Below are 12,254 nucleotides of genomic sequence, written 5' to 3'. Positions count from 1 at the left end.
TGTAATCTTTAAGTCCTTTTTGTCTCTTTTTCACATGTTGTAAATGTCCTTTGGCTCTGTTTGATTTACCATTCTTTCAGATAACTAGTCTGTGAGGAAACACCTTTCAAAGGTGAATAATAGTATTGATGTGAGAATCATATGACCACCTCAGGACTAGAAGGAAGTCCAAACTTGGAAAATTTTCACAAAATTTTTTCAAAAGCTAAAAAGCAAGATAAAGTAGCAATTCCATTATTTTTAAAATATTGATGATTGATATATAGATAAGTTAAAACAAAGGGATACTCTCTGAGACTTTTTCCATTATAACAGATGAAACTTAAATAATTCAAGTAGACTGCTGGTAAGAGGAAGTTTTGTGGTTAAAGATGAGCAACCTCAAAAGCCTATTTTATTCTGTGCTTAAAGAAAGACATGTATGTCTTCTGTTCATGAACCAGTGAGAAATAACCTACTGATCTTGCTCCAAAAATTTAGTTACTGCTATATTTAGGTCACAGATAATTTCTGTAACAAAAACTGTGCAGGTGTTTATAAATTTGTCTCAGTGAGTATTCACATGTGAAGACTTAAGGCATGCCACAGTTTCCCAGTTTAACATTAAACTATATTCTGTAAGGCAACCAGCTCATCATTACAGGGCAAAGGTCTTCTAATTGCTCTGTGATGGCCTTGTGGTGTGGTGCCACTTGAAGTTGGAATCTGTGGGCAGTGATGATTCTCATTCCTATGAAATCTGACCATGAAATGCGTTTCACCCAGAACTTGGAAGCATGGTAATAGCCTTCAAGCAGATTTTGGTTTAGAATGTATGTTGAAATGTCTCCTGCAGAGATATCAGAATTGTAGAAGATACATGAGCATCCTTAGGAACAAGAATGGGCTGGACAGTCTCAATTTCAGAGTAGGGGTTTCATTGTGTCTCTTCATCTTCTAAATGATGAGGGCATTGGCTTGCTATGGCTACTAGGACAGTTGAAAGAGACTTTGTGGCAATTTCCTCCATTTCAATTGTTCTGGTTGCCTTGGAAGTATGGCACTGGGATGAAAGGAGTAAGAGTAATTTCTGATTTCAGACAATAGTTTATTATTATGCAGATAATTCCACTGTCCCAGAACATAAAGAATAATTGAAGAATTTATTCTACATCATAACAAAAATGTGTATTCCAAAGCTGTTGTGTGATACTAAATTCAACTGTGCTTTTACAGTTCCTTGGATCTGTCAGGTCCATATCTGAGAAAGGACAAGTCATCTTCATTTCTGTGATATTTTTAAAATTCAAAAGGTGGAAAGCAGAAAATAAAAGGAGAGAAAAATCTGTTACTGATTCAGTAGTGACTTTCACATTGTGCAGATACAATATGAAGCTAGATACATTTAGATATTTAACCTCAAAGAAGGTTCTGTTGAATATTTGTGCTGTGGGGCTTAAAACTGTACTTGCACTGTGTGTCTAGTTTCCCCAAAGTCTTCCTGTGTCTTCCTGCAGTCTTGAGAATCTCAGATTTATGTGTATCTTTGCCTGTGATGTTGTTATACTTTTCTGATGTAATCTGGCTTTTATTTTTATATCATTTATCTTTACCAAGAACAAGGTTGACAGGTTTAGGTTGGCAGGGGAGAGTAAAGATTGGGTGGGGCTCACCAAGGTAGGAAAACAGTTCATATGCCATCAGGGAAATACTCTGCTTTTCTGTACAGGCAGGTGAACAGGACACACAAAATATCTCCTGTACAGCTGGAGGCCTGTTTTTATCCAGTGAACCTTTTACAGAGATTCTTATTTATTGTCATTCCATTGTAGAGTTATCTTTCCATTGAGGGATGTTGCTGGCACTGCCCCATATCTCAAATAAAGCTATGTATTGTCAACAAGAACATTTACCCAATTGGCATGAATTTAAAAGCAGGAGAAAACCAGATTTATCTAATCAAAGTAATCATACACTGTGTAGTGTTCCAAATTCTGAGTTATCTGATTTAGTTAAGATGCATCACTAACACAGACTTAAAATTCTTTCTCCTGGATTGTCATCTAGTGGGAGATGCAAGCTGTTAAACAAAAGAAAGATCAACTACAACATTTGCTCATTTCTCCATATGAAGTTAAAATAAAATATCTGCTGAACTATAACCCTGACAGGTTTTTGTATTTGGGGATGTTTCCCTTGTGTACCTGCCAGGACTCCTATTGCACGCACGTGTAGTCAGCATTATAACAGCTGATGAAACCAAGAATGCGTGCTGAGGTCTCCTTTTTTGGCCTTTCTTCTTTATCTAGTGTCCTAAGATACAGAGCACAGGTTAAAAAATGGGTGATTAAATTAACCAAATCTCAAAGTCTACTGAAGAATATTTTAGGGCAGTGAGTATAGTTCTGAGGTTGCAAGGGCTTAACTGGGATTTCATAAGGAAAAACTACATAAATAAAACCACTGTGGTAAAATTCACACAGAGCATTTCCAAAGGTGGTGAAATCTTTTTTAGGAGAACATAAACTATTTCCAACTTCAAAGGGCAGGGATTCAAAAAATTGTCTGTTACATTGCCTTACATGCATGTGCTATTTAAATAAAGCATTTGCAAACTTGCTAGTCTGGAATCTGATTTTTTCAACACTGTCATCCAATAAATAGTCATATTCTAACACCTTGTGGCTGTTTAAACAGTGGCTTAAGGAAGCATGAGCTTAAGAATGACTGACATTGGACCTACTGTAAGTCATTATTCCAGGAAAGATTTGACATGACATTCAACAGGAAAAGAATTATGATCAATGTCAAAGACATTAATTTTTCCTTTTAACAGAGAATACCTCATTTTTGGCTGACTCTGCTTCCCTTTTACTTTTCATTCCCTGTTGGGGCTAAAATATTCAGCTGGGCATTTGAGAGTCTGGGAAAAGTGCTTTCTGAGAAACCACAAATTTTTGATTTATTTCTTATATTCCCAAAGCAATGACTATTTTGGAAATCCAGATGATTTGTGTGTGACAGGTTAGTAATTTAAGCTCACGGTGTTACAAGATAATAAGCTGTAAAGTTCAACCATGCTTCTTGATAAACCTGTTGGCTTGCAAGTTACTGAACCTACTGCCACACAATTCAGTACTGTCTTCAAATTATGGCACTTTTTAGTGGATGAAGAAATAATTTGTCTGGCTGTTGTGAATTGATCAGAAGGCAAATTTGGTGTTTTGTCTGCTTTTTAAACCTTACATTTCTTGTTAATTCTACCTTTGGATGTTGTTCAAAATTACTGTATTAGTCATACTACTACTATATAAAGATTCTATACCATGTTTTTATTATTTCTCTACTTTGTGAAGGGTTGCAAGAAACCTGAAAAGAAGCAATTATTATTGAACATACCTGATCATAAACTAGAAGTATAACAAATGCCATTTATTCTAATATAGGTAACCTCTTTCTCAGCAGTAGATGCAGTGTTTCTATTTGTGCATGAGTACAAAAATGGGTGCAGGTCATCACATAAACAGCTGGTCTGTGTAAGAGGCCTGTAGGTTTGTTGTAGCTTGAGCCACTTACCCTTCAGATGATTTGCAGGCGAGCAAATTTTCTGATTTGAGTTTTGCATGTTTTCCAAAGTTAAGACTCTGTCTATTAATTATAAGTATTGTCTTCATTTTCTTGCAAGGAAGGAAATAGGGACTAAAGAAGTTGGAGTCTTAAGCAGATGTTGAAACAGAGCCTGTTCTCTTAGGGAATTCCAGCTTTAAATATTATTTGTGAACTTCTATGCCTGAGAATAGGATTATCTCAGACTTTACTATTTTGTTACTGGTTTGTGTGTGTATAATCTTAATTATTTTGCTGTGTGATCTTAGTGTTCCCTGCATCAAGATGAGACTGTATCGTTTGTCCTAGAGTTTCCCTGTGCAGTCTGCAGGGAGTTAAGCGTAACTTGTTGGGAATGTTAATGGAAGTTGTGCATAATTTGCCTGTGCATCACAGTGAAATTTACCCTTAGGGGTTACTGAGCCAGTGAAAACTCTACCGGGTGCCAGAGGACTGACGAAACCATCAGATTATCTTAATGACAGATTTACACTCTGCCTGTGTTCTGTACTCTTCCGATTTTGTGACTCTGATTTATGAAACTCTGCAAACCCGAGTCCTTCCGGCTGTACAGTGACTTTGTGGTGCTTCTCATAGGAGTCAGGCTTTGCTGTGGTGAGAATGTGTGGTCAAAATAGCTCATATACTGAAAATTATAAGGTACGTTTTGTTAATAGACTGCTAACCTCAATGGTCAGAGGTGACTAAGTTTCAACATCATAATGCTTGTATTATTAAGAAATACTGAAGCCTAGAAAATTAAAAACCTTAAATAAAATGTGGAAGATAGTTCCTGTATCAGAAAGAGACAATAAAGGGTGTTGAAAGAAGTAGGTGAATCCCTAATGTAAGATCTCCAATCTGTATACTTTTGTTTCTCAATGCCTGAAACAATACATTACGAGCTAATAAATTAAAGAAATATTGTTACTTTTGCTGTTCAAAAGGCAAGTGATCGTCACATAAACTCAGTCTCGAGGTGAATGACAATTAGTATAAAATTTTGACCCTTAGCAGTACATGATTTTCCTGTTTAAATTTCTGCAGAAATCAGTTATAGCCCAGCGCTGTTCTGTGCTTTCTTTAAAAAAAGAACTGCTAGTGTGTTCAGAGTAATTTTTCCATAATGAAAAAAGCCAATATCTGTGACAGATTACATTACTCCACACACCTGCATTCGCTCTGAACCTGCTAGCCTGATAAATTGATAAGTTAGTCATATGTTGTTTTAAAAAGGCAAAGAACGTAGTTCCTAATAAAAGAATGCTACATATTTCTTCTAAAAGGTTAAAAAGCATTTCTCAGGGCTCTTAAATTACCATATTCTGATACCAGGGGAAAATAAAACCTGGGCTTAGAGTCGTGTTTGTACTTAGAGGGCTTTCCGGACAGGAAGGCAATCTTGATGCAATTCAGTAAGCCACAATACCAGTGGGGCATCACAGGTGAAAAAATTGCAGCTGTACCCCTCACCACAATGTATTACAACTGTACAGTGGAATATTTCCTGTACAGAAATAGGGCTTGGTTAACTTTGTTTCCCAAGAGTAGATCACATTAAAATGTTATAAAATCATGATTTCCTGCATTTGAATACTTGTGGTTTCTCAACTGGTTCCAATATTACAAAAGGTTTTTTTTATAGCTTCTATTAGTTGAAGATGTATAGAAGCTTTCTTCCAAAGTCAGCTAAAAGGAAGTTATGTATTTTTAAAGAACAACTTTTCTCAGATGACAAAAGTTTTCTTTCACATCTTTTCATTACAACTCTATTTGATATTTATTTTATAAACTGCAGGACAGATGTAAATTTAAATAAAATGAAATAAATATACTAATAGGACTATTAGTATATATGTTTAATGGAGTTGAAAGAGCCACAGTATGTGTTATTACTCAGATATCCAAATAGTAGTTATTTTTATTAGTTAGCCAAAGACCTCAATATAGATAAAGGAAAAAGCTAAATTAAGCAGATGTTGCATATTAAATTTTAGAGTGAGTATTTGTAATTTAAATGTCCTAGCTTTAGGACCAAATTTATTTTTTAAAAAATTTGAAGAGAAGCTAAACAATTCTGAGAAGAAATTATATGACATAATTTTGAAAAACATCTCCAGTTGGGGTATCTGATTATTCCAGTGTTGAAAATTGAGAGTGTACCATAGTGGAATATATTTTACTGCCTGAAATATATAGGTATGTAACATTCAAACTGCTGTCAAAATACAGAAAGCTGTAATAAAAATACAAAGGAGGCTGAGGTGGGTGGGACAGCAAATACTTTGTACAACTAAATAATTTTAATCCTAGTACTACTCCTAATCTTGAAACTACTTACATGAGCCTATATTTTTACCTCACTGTAAGTCATCTCTCTTTTTTTGGTGGTTTGGTTGTTTGGTTTTTTCCTTCATGAAATGGCGATATTGGTGGTCTGTAGCTGTGCCAGGAAAGTCTGTTTTCTACACAGATACGATACAATCTTAGTTCTGAGGAAGGTTAAAAATATTATCTAACAGGCAAGTGGTTTGTAGCATGATTTCACACTGTCAATCACACAAGATACACAGGAATGTGGATGTTGAAGTATCCTACATTTGCCCAAAATGTAGGTGTTCCACTGGTCAGATTGAATTGTGTATGTTGTGTGAACCAGGTGTATTGCAACATTCTACTCTATTTAATATTATTTTTCTTTTGACCATATTTTCTACATATTATATTATTTTTCTGCAGAGTTCTTTTGCTAGTTTTATATAAATAATACTTCAAAATCAAATTTAAAAGTAATGTTTCTGGTAGATATTGCCAAGACTTTTTTCCTTATAAAAATCTGCATAAAACTTTTTATTTCCTGCTACTGCAACTTCTGTTCACCTAATGAGAGAATTATATTTTTAAGACAGTTGGCCCTAAACCAGTAAAATATCTTAATAAAAGAATAACTTTATTATAGAGCAATCAGTTTATTCATGCTCAGGAAGCGGAAGTAAAAATTGCAGTCTGGGTTGGTGTCTGACTCAGAGTTCCAGTTTGTGTTGTGTTCTGCCTCATTCACTGAGGTGGCCCTGCTTGGAGAAGATAAAACACACACACACTTCCTGTCTTCTGGGTGCATTTTTTGTGCAGTAGTTTTTTCTGGACCAAGAATAGCTGAATTTCCAAGAGGAAGCGCCCACGATCTGAGGGACTGAGATTCAAGAAATGAATATATCTTCTGTAAAAGCTTTTTTTCTAGCAAATACATCAATCAAAAGGAAGCATCACTGAAAGAAACATTAGGAGCCCAGCTGTTAATATCTATCTTTCCTTCTCAACTGGACAAAATCTGTTTTCCAGCCTAAGATATTTAGCATGTATTTAAAGTTCACATGTTTATACTGAGTTTTAAAATAGTATGCTTCAGTAGTTAATACTGAAGCATAATACTTTTATACAGCCTTCATTCAAAAACCTCAAAGTAGGCCGATGGCTGTAGCTTTTTCCTACAGACAAAAATATGTTTATTAAAAACATGGGATTAGTTAAGAAGTGGAGATATTTTAATTATTTCTCTCCTAGCTGGAAATTGTGTCCATGTCTGAGACCTTTTAGCATTCTGACAAAATGTATATTGAATAATAGGTATTATTATTTATGGTGACATGGCAGGTTGGGGAAGTCCACTGATGCTGGCTCTCTGCTCAGCTGTAGAAATGTACCTGTGGACAGATAAGTGGTGTGCACCCAGCATTTTTCAAATAAAAATTAGCCAAGAATCCCAAAGCTGGGAGGATAACATCAGCTCACAGGAAAATATAGAAGCATGTCATCATCTTGAAATTCTTTGAAAAGCACTTAGGGGTCAACACTCATCTCTCTATCAAGTCTTAATATTACCCAAAACCTCTAGTGGGGAAAAATGAAGTATCTGTAAAACACAAGGATGAAATTAAAAACACGGCAGTAACAGACTGTGTAGCATTTCCCCTAGTTTCCAAGTAGGAATGAAATTATTCTGGTACTGGTAATATGTGACACAATATATGATGAATAAGAAAAATCACAATGATGTTGTGCTTTAGTGGGACTACTTCGTGTTGGTTACTAAGATGATACTGTCTTGCTGTTAGGTTAACAAGTGTGAAGGAAATTATTTGAATTATGCAGGGTTTTAAGAGGCTTTTCAGGTTTCTCATTGTTTGGCCTTTTTTGGGGGGGAGTGATGTGTGTGTTGGAGGCTTCAGCTCTGCTCAAATCAGAGATGTTTTTCATATGTGTTAGTGTAATATACATGAAAATTTTTGTCTTAAAAAGAGTGAAACAAGATTCAGAGAAAACAGAAATCTGCTCTCTTCTAACTAAAAAGGTTTTTGCTCCAAGGCAATTGTTTCTGAACAGTTGTTTGTTTGTGTCACGTACTTTGCCAATACACCATTTTCCTCCTTCTTCCAAACACTGCCATGCCATTTTCAGATCTCCAGTGTCTACAGTTCACAGCAGTAAAGAGAAAAAGGAGCAGCCTTCAATTTCTCTACTTAGAGTTTGGACTGTTTCATACAGCTTTTCATTTCTGCTTCTGACTTCTGTTGTTAAACAGAGATGCTGCTGAAAAATACAGCATTTGACTGTGGTTTTCCTCCCTCTTGCTATAGTCATCCTTCTAAATACGTGTGTTTGCCACAGTGGTTTTTAGCAAAACAGAACTTGGGGATTCTTGGTTAAACCTGAGCTTATGGTTAAATAACTTCTTTGCGTGACAGGTGAATACTATCATTGCAATTAAAACTGTCTTTGAGAGCTATGGAAGAGGACAAAAAGCTGCAGGGAAGTGTCTGCTGGAGAACCAAGCTTGTTGTTTAGCAAAAAAATTAAATTTGCTTTGTTTGTGTTTGCCTTTATAGAGACAGGCCTAGTGGTCACATTTTCTAAGAGGTAACAGTTGTATGAATTATAGCTTAGGTTTTGTTCAAATATTTTGAGGTAAAACCATACTTAATTCGACACGTGGGGAATTTTTTTGTTGCAGCTAGTTCACTTATTCCCACTGCTAATGACTCAGTTTTGGCATTATAACCCCTTTCCAGGGTTTCACAACTATTATTTTTGGCAGCTGATACTGCCCAGAGCTACCATCTTTCCTTAAACTTATCCAGATCAGGCATTAGTAATAAAGCCCCTAGAAAAAATAAAGCTAGATATGTAGAAATCAAAGATTCTAAGTCAATTAAGTCTTTTGCAAGCTTCAAACTAGAAAGCTTACAGTTTGTGTAGTTCCAAAGCATGAGCTGTATTTTGTATAGGAAATCACATAATGTGCGTCCTTGATTTATCTCCAATGTGCAGATGACACTTTGAAACAAATTGTCTCTTGCTCTGGTAGATTTCTTGACATATTACAACATAGTTAGAAAAAATTGTAAACAAAATAATGAGGAATAATCGTTTCTACTTGCTGACCAGCCTGCATTAACTGTGCAGTGATGTTGTTCCTGGCTACTCATACTGCTGAGTTCAGCAGTCATTCCTGTGCCTTTCCAGATTTCTCATAATTCACTTTAGAAGTTGTCCTGCACTACACAGGATCACAGGATGGGTACAGTGGAAAGATCTGCAGTGGGTCCTCTGGTCAGACCTCCCTATTCCCTATCCCAGAGCACATGGCACAGGATTGCTTCCAGGTGGTTCTTGGATATCTCCAGGGAAACTCTACAATCTCTCTGAGTCACCCACACAATAAAGTTCTTCCTCATACTCAGATGAAACTTCCACTGTGTTAGTTTATACCACAGACCACAGCCTGAATATGAGTTACAAAGTTATTACTTCTTTGTGGCATAATTGTTTTCATCATTATACTTTGCCATCTTTTCCTCAAGAGGAGTTTCAATACATCTACTACCTAATGAGTGGGTGGAAATACTGAAGTACCTTTTTTTTTTATATAGACAGGATGTGTGAAATCCAGTTAAGGTTTTTTCAAGTTTTGCTCTGCCTTTTTTTGAATCTTTGTTTTTAATTTTCTATATTATTTTCATCTATCCTTATTGATAGTTTTATGGGTTTTGTATTGTAGTGCCACTTAAAAAATTATCTTACTGTACTCTTGAACTTGTTCTTCCAGCTCATTAATCTAGTGGGAATAGAATTCATCACCCTGCTTAGCCTCTTTTAAAACACCCGTTACTTTCTATTCTAATGCAATTTTGTGAGATTCTCATTAAGGAAAGGGTTTTGTTTTGAGATGTAATCTAAGAGAAATAAATATCCTACATATGATAGCTTTGTGAGACTTTCATTGCACACATATTACTCACTAACATTGATAAGAAAAGGTAATTCAGATTTTGATAGACATTAGGAAGTGCAAGACCAAACCAAGTATTCAAATATATTTAATCAGGTTCCTAAAAGAATGCCAAGGTATTTTAAGGACTGAGATTTAAAAGTATGCAGAAATAAATATGTCTGTATGTAAAGTATCTATGCAACCATGAAAGGCTGCAGCCTTTTGTCAAAAATTAAACACATCCTTTTATAATTATGTAATTCCAAAACTTCATGCTATAGGAAGTATGCCAAGTATTACAATGTTTAACTAAACTGAAATGTTTTATCACCAGTGGAGATTGGGAAGGTTTAAAAAGAGAAGTGAGTGTGGATGGCTCCACAATGCAGTATGAAAGACAGCAGATGATGGAAGAGGCTCTTTGTGTGTTCCTAGTTAACAGAGGGAGTTCTTGGGGTGTATCCAATGTATCCATAATTGGAGGGTAGGAACATTGCTATGGTAGTGCAGCAGCCTTGAGTGTTTGTCCATAGGCGTTAAACATTCAAATAATTTAACACTGAGAAGTTCTGAAAAAATAACTAAAAGTCTAGTGGCACTGAGAGCAAAAATAATCACTATAGTGTGACTTTGAATATGGGCATAAACTTCATGTGGTATTTCTTATTGCTGCTGTTGTGCACAGCACTATTGTACAGCTAGGAACAGAGAACCAAGAAAGATGTTTTCTGGCTCATCAAGCCCAGCCTTCTCCCACTGGGGCAATGCTTGTTATTTTCTCCATCTAATTAACAAATCAAGCTTTTCAAAGTAGCTCTCATGAGCACCAAGGGTCTCCTTACACATCCCCATCTTTTTTCTGTACAGTTTCTAGTCTTACACTTTATTCATAGGGCAACTCAATTTTGGCACAAAATTTCTATAAAGCTTTTTCTATTAAATGTTTCTCTCCTGAGGTGTCTGGATGGCACAATTATGTTCCTGTTGTTTAATTTCATTTAGTCTTCAACTCTCTACAGCAAGAGTTAATACAGTTTTGAGTTTTGAGATGAAGAATACGAAACATGACATACTTCAGATGAGTCCCCACTGATGTCCTATGCAAATCAATTAATATTTGCCCCTCACTTTTGGAAATATCTCACTTGATGTCTCCCAAAATGGTATTTGCTTTTTCCAGGCTTCATCATACTGCCTCACACTTTTCCAGCTGACATTTACAGATCTTCACCTTTCCCAATTGAATATGCAGCTTATAAACAAATGTGTTGTTATCTGTACACATATGACATGTGGGTTTTGATATTAAATCAATCCCTTTTTCTCTCACTCTAGTTTTCAAAATTAAATCAGCTCTCCTGATTGACACTGCAGTGGTACTCTCTTTTATATACATTTCTGGCATCAGAGGTTTACTGACAGTTATCAGAATTTTTTTGTTTGTCCTGCATCTTGGAATAAAAAAGTTTTAGAGACTGTGGTTGCTTTTTTCAGTCTTCACATGTCATTGTGGTTTGACAGATGTAGTTAAAATCCACCTTTCAGGCTCTGTGGTTCCACATGTTAATTCCTCCAGAATTCTTTGGTGATTATTTATGTTCCTTGGCCCTTCCCAGCTTGAACCATTGAGCTCCCTGAATTTTCCTTCTTAACCTTCATTCCTGTTAATTAATCAGCTTACTGTCATCTCCATCTGCATTTTAATCTTTACTGAATAACAAGGAAGAATGCTTACAAAACTTTTTCTAAATTTATTTGCATCTCTGCCATCTTACTTTTTTCTTGGTCATTTATATATGTATGTCTATACACAGGGATAAAACAGGTAATAACACATACATATGCAATTTTTTCTTACTATTTGCTTTATGTCAGCTTGACTTTTAGTAATCTTGAGCATGTACAGCTGCCATACCTGTGGATTTCTGCATCTTTATTCTAAAATCTTCATAGCTGACTGAATTTGCATTTGTCTAAATTCATATTCTCATTCACGTTCTTACTATTACCAAAAAAAAAAAAAAAAAGGACAAAAAGACACCTAGAGTAAACCCTTTAAGATCTATAATTAAAATTGGTTTTCTATTGCCTATAGAAATGTCTATAATAACTTTCTCTCCTATTCAGTGATACATCATTAAATAATCCAAGTGGATTATTTACAGAATTAAATTTAGGGATGTAATTAAGCAGAAGCCACTATGTATTTATTTGGTTTCATTTGCCTTTATTTGTCTAAATAGTCCTTGAAAGAAAAGATAAAGTGCTTAGAAGTGCTTCATTATTTCAGCCAGGGTTTTTAGCAATGTGTTGACCCACCACAAAGTGTTGTGTTGTCCATTGTAATTTTTTTCTCTCCGTTACTGATTATTTTAATAAACTTATATTTTGTTATGTA

General features: G+C 35.4%; 1 protein-coding gene across 1 annotated transcript in view; it reads left to right on the top strand.

Moving 5' to 3' along the window:
* VPS13B (vacuolar protein sorting 13 homolog B) overlaps positions 1 to 12,254 on the top strand; it is a 429,559-nt gene that overhangs the window by 353,252 nt on the left and 64,053 nt on the right. The window lies entirely within an intron of this gene.

The sequence above is a fragment of the Ammospiza nelsoni genome, chromosome 1 (genome assembly GCF_027579445.1).
Source record: "Ammospiza nelsoni isolate bAmmNel1 chromosome 1, bAmmNel1.pri, whole genome shotgun sequence".
NCBI lineage: Eukaryota > Metazoa > Chordata > Aves > Passeriformes > Passerellidae > Ammospiza > Ammospiza nelsoni.
Note: the sequence above shows the minus strand (reverse complement) of the source record. Positions and strands in the feature narration are given on the sequence as shown.